This window comes from Dasypus novemcinctus, chromosome 23 (genome assembly GCF_030445035.2).
Source record: "Dasypus novemcinctus isolate mDasNov1 chromosome 23, mDasNov1.1.hap2, whole genome shotgun sequence".
Lineage (NCBI taxonomy): Eukaryota > Metazoa > Chordata > Mammalia > Cingulata > Dasypodidae > Dasypus > Dasypus novemcinctus.
The window spans coordinates 38,162,328-38,169,640 of NC_080695.1; positions in this window are offsets into that span (position 1 = coordinate 38,162,328).

Genomic DNA, 7,313 nt, shown 5'->3' on the forward strand with positions numbered 1-7,313 from the left:
ACACCCATTCACCCTCCTCACAGCAGGGCACCCAACTACCCACCCAGGCCACAAAGATGTTCACACAGACGCCCCAGACACACACTCCCCCCACCTCTCCCCCTGTACACGTGACACGCCTCATATAGGACAACTTCACACACATCCTCCCACGCGGGGACGTGTCCACATCCCCCTCACCTCACCGCAACGCACCACACGCCCCGGCACAATCCGCCCCAGCACGACCACCCCCGCGGGCACAGATTGCCCTCTGGGCAAGGTGGGGATTTTTAGGGAGTTGGCTCAGATAAAAGCCCTGCATCAGTCATTTTCCAGGAATGTCCCTGTACTCAACCTGGACTTCCGTTTTCAGCTTCTAGATGCCACCCGCATTCCCTGACTTGTGTCCCCCTTCCTCCATTTGTAAAGCCAGCAATATCGGGCCTAGTCTTTCCATTCGCCATCTCTCTGGTTTTTCTCTCTTCTGCCTTCCTCTTCCATGTGTCCAAATGCTAGTGGTTACATCTGACTGATGGGATAATCCAGGATAATCTCATCTCAAGATCAATTGATTAGCAATCTTAATCTCATCTGCATCTTTAATCCCCACTTGCCATCTAATTTAACTTATTCACTGATTCTGGGGATGAGGATATCCTGTCGTCTTTGGAAAGCCATTATCTCATCCTGCCTTCCACAGAGCCCAAATCTGCGGCAGGGAGGCTGTGCCCTGCTGGAGAAAATTAGTCAACCAGGAAGACATTTGACACTATAAATTAATGAACTGTCATCATTTGTATAGACAAATAGGAAAATAAAATGTGGAATGTACTATACAGCACTTAATAAGACCATGTTCCATCTTTGGATAGGAATATTCAGAATAATTAATCAATTAATTTTAAAAGAAGAATAAACACAATTACAAAACGCTAACAGATTTTAGTTATGGGTGACAAGGCCCCGGATGATTGTTTCATTATTCTTTGTAATTTTCCATACTTAAAAAATTTCTCTCTCTAATAAATTTTTTGTCTCCCAGCTCAGTGCTGTCTCCATCTTCTATGCTTTCTTAATGTTCTGTCTGATTGTTTTCACTTCATTCTCAAAGTTTTTGGTCTCAGGACTCCTTTACACTTGTATAAATTAACAAAGACCCCAGAGACTTTTGTTTATTTGGGTTATATCTGTTAACAGTTACCATATTAGAAATGAAAAATGACACTTTAAAAACATTTATTTTTAATTCATTAAAAGTATAACAAAAATGAATCCATTACATGTTGTGAATAACTTGTTTTTTAAAAAAGTAACTCCACTTTCCAAAACAAAAAGAAAATGCCTTTTTTACTATGTTGACTTTTGCAATGACAGTGCAAAGGCAATGGTGGGTAAAACTTCATGAGGCTGAATTTCCTTTATTTACTTCAACCAAAACATTACATTGCATTAGACTGAAGCAGGTACATGAATCCAGCTGTCTTATGAAGCCAGACATAAAAGAGATTTGTAAACCCATTAAACAACCCCCTCCCACTGACTATCATTTCCCTGCCTAGAAATGTACTATATAAATTCAAATCCCCCCCTTTCCAGAAGAGGGCTGAAGTCTCTTTTCAGACCCCTGCCATGCTGGTGGGAGGCTGAAGTCTATTCTTCACACCGCCTCCATTGGAGAGCTTCCCAATAAACTTTCTGCCTGCAATCAGTCTCCATGTCCCAGTGAGCACCTCCCCTCCCCTTTTCTCCAACATTTTGAAAATAATTTTGACCTTGGCTTCCTCTTGAAAGGGTCAGGAGTTTTTGAAAACCGTTGCTCTAATATGTTCAGTTGTGACCATATGAAATCATTGCTATTAGACTATTTTTTGACCCATAAAAATGTCAATTTCATGTTTTCCCTCAATACTTTTTTTTTTTTAAGATTTATTTTTTTCTCTCCCCTTCTCTCCTGTTGTCTGCTCTCTGTGTTCATTCGCTGTGTGTTCTTCTATGCCCGCTTGCATTATCTGGCAGCACTGGGAAACTATCTCTTTTTTGTTATATTATCTTGCTGTGTCAGTGCTCCATGTGTGCGGCACCACCCATGGGTGAGCTGCACTTTTTTCACATGGAGCCGTTCTCCTTGTGGGGCACACTCCTTGCACATGGGGCTCCCCTATGCAGGGGACACCCCTGCGTGGCAGAGCGCTCCTTGTGTGCAACAGCACTGTGTGTGGGCCAGCTCACCACATGGGTCAGGAGGCCCTGGGGATCGAACCCTGGGCCCTCCATATGGTAGACGGATGCCCTATCAGTTGAGCCACGTCTGCTTCCCAATATGTGTTATTTTTGAGAGTTTTCCTTTTGGTTCATAGACTGTGTTTTTGTGGTCAGGCCCTGTGGTTGGATTTTACCAGGGTGCATCCCCTACAGCTGCTGTGAGCAGCTTTGTACAAATGATGTGCCTTTCCAACAAGGGGCTGTTGGGTCTTTGAGGGGTAAGGAGGGTAGTGTCTAGGAACTACAAACTAGTAGATGCTAGTCGGACACATTTTAAGGTATTTATTAAGCAACTGTGAACCCTTACCCAAGTGAGCTGTGTTCTCAGACTTGGCTTGGCTTCTTGAAGAGCTAACCTCTTTCCCTTTTTGGATGGGGACTGTACCCTGAAGGAGTCAGGGCGATTCCAGATGGACTTTAGCCAGGTGTTTAGAACCACGGAGCATTTGACCCAATTAAAAAACAAACAAGCAACTTTTCCTCGATGAAGGCATGTGGTACAGTCAGACAAATTCATGCCTGGATGAATTCATGACTGGTTTGGGAAGTTGCTAAGTGCCAGAAAAATGTTCTATTGAATATTTTTATACTATTGTAGAAGAAAAGTCATTCTGCTTCCTTTAAACTGGTTAGTGCGATTCCAGGAGATGAGATGAGAAAGGCGATTCCAACATCAGCCAAGCCAGGCCTGGTGACGTTGAAGCCGAATTGCCCTTTATAACCACCATTTTAAACAATATTTTGCCTCGGCCGCCTGGGGCTCTCCGGTCCCCCGGTGTGGGCAGAGTCTTCACATCCAGCCAGAGCCTCCCCTTTTTGCCGGGTTTGAGCGCGGGGTGCCTTCACTTGGCCTTTCCCTGCAGCCCGGCCAGTCTGCCACAAAAGGCGCCCGCCCCTGCCAAACCTGGTGGTGTTACTTTGTTCCCAGAAATCCAACCGCAGAACTCCAGATCACCTGGGGTGCAGCCAGGCTGGCGCGCAGGCTCACCGCTCAGAGCACATACCTTTCCACTCCTCCGCCCCCAAAGGCCCAGCTGAAAAAAGTTTAATCAGCTCCCGAGGCCTTAACGTGGGGGAGGACGATCTGGGAATAAACTTCGCAGCTTTTCTATTGAGGTTTCTAGTTGCATCCGGGAACCTTGAGAAAGGTGATATGTGCTAATGTACTCCGTGCACGTAAGAGGGGGAATAAGAATTTATGTTCTGCAGTTTTCAAACTGTGGAATACTCTCAGGCAGTTAAAAAGGAAGAAATAGGGCCAAATGGACTGATGCGGAAAGATTCACAAGCCACATTTCATTCATTCATTCAACAAATATTATTGGGCACAGATTTTATGTTCTATGCACTTGAGATCCATAAGTAAGCAATACAAAAATTTGGCCCTTGTGGAGCTTCCATTCTAGTGAAAGAAAACAGACAATAAGTAAGATAAAGAATCTGCTTGATGGGAATAACTGCTATGGAGAAAAAAGAATGTAGGGAAAGGGGAGGTGGAGAATCGATTTTACATAGGGTGTAAGAGGAGGGAACACCTGAGCAAGGACCTAAAGGAGGTGAGCAAGCCAGCCCTGCAGATATCTGAGGGAAGAGCCCACCAGGCAGAGGGAGCAGCAAGTACAAAGGGCCTGAGGCAGGGAACCGAGGAGAAGAGAACAGGAGGGCCTATTCCCCATTACCTTCAGAGAAGTAATGGGTGGGGGTGGCGGGACAAAGCCTGAGGGAGGGCCTTGTAGGCCAATGTAGGACCTTCGCCTTGAGTTTGAGTGAGCTGGGAAACTTTAGAGGGCTTGGGGCAATGTAACTTGACTAAAAATTTAAGACTCACTGTACAAGAGTTGTTGAGAATGAGTCAAGGCATGGCAAGGGCAGAAGCAGGGAGACCAGTCAGGAGACTGGGGATGGTAGCCTGGACCAGGATGTGAGCCGCGGAGGGGCTGAGAAGGGGACAGACTTTTGCAGGAAGAGCTAAGATAATTTGCTGAGGAGTGTAAGAGCAAAAGCAAACCACCTTGAGAGTATAATGCTGAGAAAACTTTTTCAAAAATATGATAAGGAAGGCTACCTGTTTAAGATGCTTAAAGCGGAGAATCTGACACAGGACAGGCTTCTAGGGAGTGTGTGAGTGCTCATGTTGCCGTAGTGGGTTATATCATTGGATGGAGATCCATACAATGAGAGTGAAGGTATACCCACATCCTGGGGAGGACTGATGTTCTCAAATAGAGGGAATTGTATCTCTTGAGAGAAATGTTGGCTGCCAGTGCATTAGCGCAGTAGAGCATGTCAAGCCCTCAACATTGTTCAAGTATCTCTGAACATGGCCCTTCAAGCAATGAAGAGTGATTGTCCTGAAGGGAGGGGGAAAGAGATATTGAATAGGTGGGATCAGTGTAACTGTGGGGCAATGGAAGTGTTCCACAAGATTATGCAAGGATGGATATAGGACATGTTAAATTACACCAAAAATGTATAGAGGCCTATAGGCTAAAATGTAAATCATAATGTAAAACATAAGATAACTAAAAATTTAGAAAATTGTATAGTCTAAAATATAAACCACAATGTAAACCCAAGTGTAACCTAATTTGAAAGCTATTGTCTCAATATCTGTACATCAGTTTCAGTAAATATAGTATGAACATGTAAAAAGATTATTGCTGTGGAAAGGAAAAGGGTTTTATGTTGGATATGTGGGAATACTGTATGTTGTATATATGAATTACTGTGATATAAAACTTTTGTGAAGATATGCTTAACAATTAGGACAAAAAAAAAAGAAAAAGAAAGGAAGTAGACACTGAGGAAATGACGGAAGAAGTTGCCTTGCCAATGTGCATACAGAGCAACACTTATTGCAGTGATGGAAAGCAAAACATCAAAAACAAGGTTTTTTCATTTTTTAATTTTTGATACTCCAATTTATTTTTACTTTAATTTTTCTAAATTAGTGTGTATTTTATATCTAATCTTTAAACCCATCACTATATTCCATTTTACTATTAATAGAACCTGGTGATATATTGGGCTTCATTTTCAGGGAGGTTTTGGACCACAGAGGGGTTCGATGATGGCAGGGGAGGAATACTGGTATGGTGTGTTATTGGTGGGGGGTGCATGGTTGGCAGGGAGTTCTCCAGGGCATATGTGCAGGGTGCATAAAAATGTTTGGATATTTTCATAGTGGTTACAGTTGGGAACGACGGCTGGGGGAGCCCTGTCACATTCCCTAGTGGAACAGCAATAATCCCCCGAGTGCAATGGCTAAGACCAATAAAGAAGGATGGTCCAACAATGAGCCCTTGATGCTAATGACTATGCTTGTGAGCCTGTGTGCCTGAAATAAGAACTAGGCCTAGAGTTGCAGGGTACCTAAGAGTTACCTCCTGGGAGCCTCCATGTTGCTCAAATGTGGCCAGTCTTGAAGCCAAACTCAGCATGTAAATGCATTGCCTTTCCCCCAGTGGCAATGACTCCAGGGATGAGCCTCCCTGGCACTGAGGGATGACTACCAAGTACCAGCTGATGATGTGGCTGGAGAACAACCTTGAATAAAAGGGTCAACTCAGACCAGCAGAATATCTCAGCCTACATGTAATACCAGGAGTTAAAAATGCTTTTTGACCTTGAATAAAAGGAGGAGATAGAAAGAACAAATGAGTTTATATAGCTATGAGTCTCCAAAAAAAGCTGGGAGGTCATCAGAGGGGTTGCCCTTATGCATACCTCACAGAGTCCCAGAGACAGCTGAAGTAGATACAACCCCAGGTATTGGTTCTTCTGAGGGCTACAGAGACCCACAGGTTCTATGGCCATGGCAGATGGAGTTCAGTGCCATGTTAGTTGGCCCTACTTTAGAGTTTGTGTTCCTAAGTGTGGTGGAGTTGGACTCAGATATGATCTTTGTTTACAAGCCTCTCCTGTCATTTTTTCCAGACCTGTGGTTGGTGCTGGGGTTTAGTGTATACTCAGGGGACCTGAATCTCTGGACCGTCCATGTGATAGCCAGGCCTGGAGCCTCAACAGACTTGCAACTCCTACCCTCTGGTTTATTGGACTTACCCCAGCCAGCTAACAGGGAAGTGAAGAAGATCAACCACCACACCAGGGAGCCAAGAATGCCTACAGCTGCAAACAGGAGAATTGCATCCATCATCTAAGTGGAATCTAATCACCCTCTTGATATAGAAGTGGAATGGACATAACTATCCCAGGGTCCACGGAATGGGGGAATAGAGTATGGATTAGAGTAGACTTCTGGATATTCTATTCTGGAACTATTGTGATTAGTAATGGAAGAAAATGTAGCATTGAGACGGAGAAAGTGGTCATGGTAACTGCTGAGGGTGGGGAGTGGGAAGAAGAGATGTGATGTGGGGGCATTTTCAGGACTTGGAGTTGTCCTGGGTGGTGCTGCAGGGACAGTTACTGGACATTGTATGTTCTCCCATGGCCCACTGGGTGGACTGGGGGAGAGTGTAAACTATCATGTGGGCCACTGACCATGTGGAGCAGCAGTGCTCAGAGATGTATTCACCAAGTGCAATGAATGTCCCATGATCTTGGAGGAGGTTGTTGTTATGGGAGGAGTGGGGTGAGGGGGGTGGGGGGGTATATGGAACCCCATATTTTTTAATGTAATATTTAAAAAGTATATAAATAAAGACAAAGAAATTTTTTAAAAAAGCAAACCACAGAATCTTGTCTATGATCTAACATAGTTTACATTAAGACATAAAACTTTAGAAGAATACATATAAATTGTTCAGAGTGGTTACCTCTGGAAAGGAAGGGAGGGAACAGGGATTGGCAGTGGTGGTCAAGGAGAATTTTATCCTTAGCGATAATGCTTTTTTATACATATTTTTAAACTAATTAAAAAAATTTAAACTCTAATAAACTTTACATTTTAAAAAAGAGTAGGAAGCACCAGATTGATTTTAGTATCTAGTCCTCCTAGACAAGTGGATATTTTATGAGTCAGATTTACTTTTGAAGCAATTTAATTGCTAAAGTGGCGTTAGAGGACCCAGCTAAACTGCCTGGATTTCTGACCAACAGAAACCATG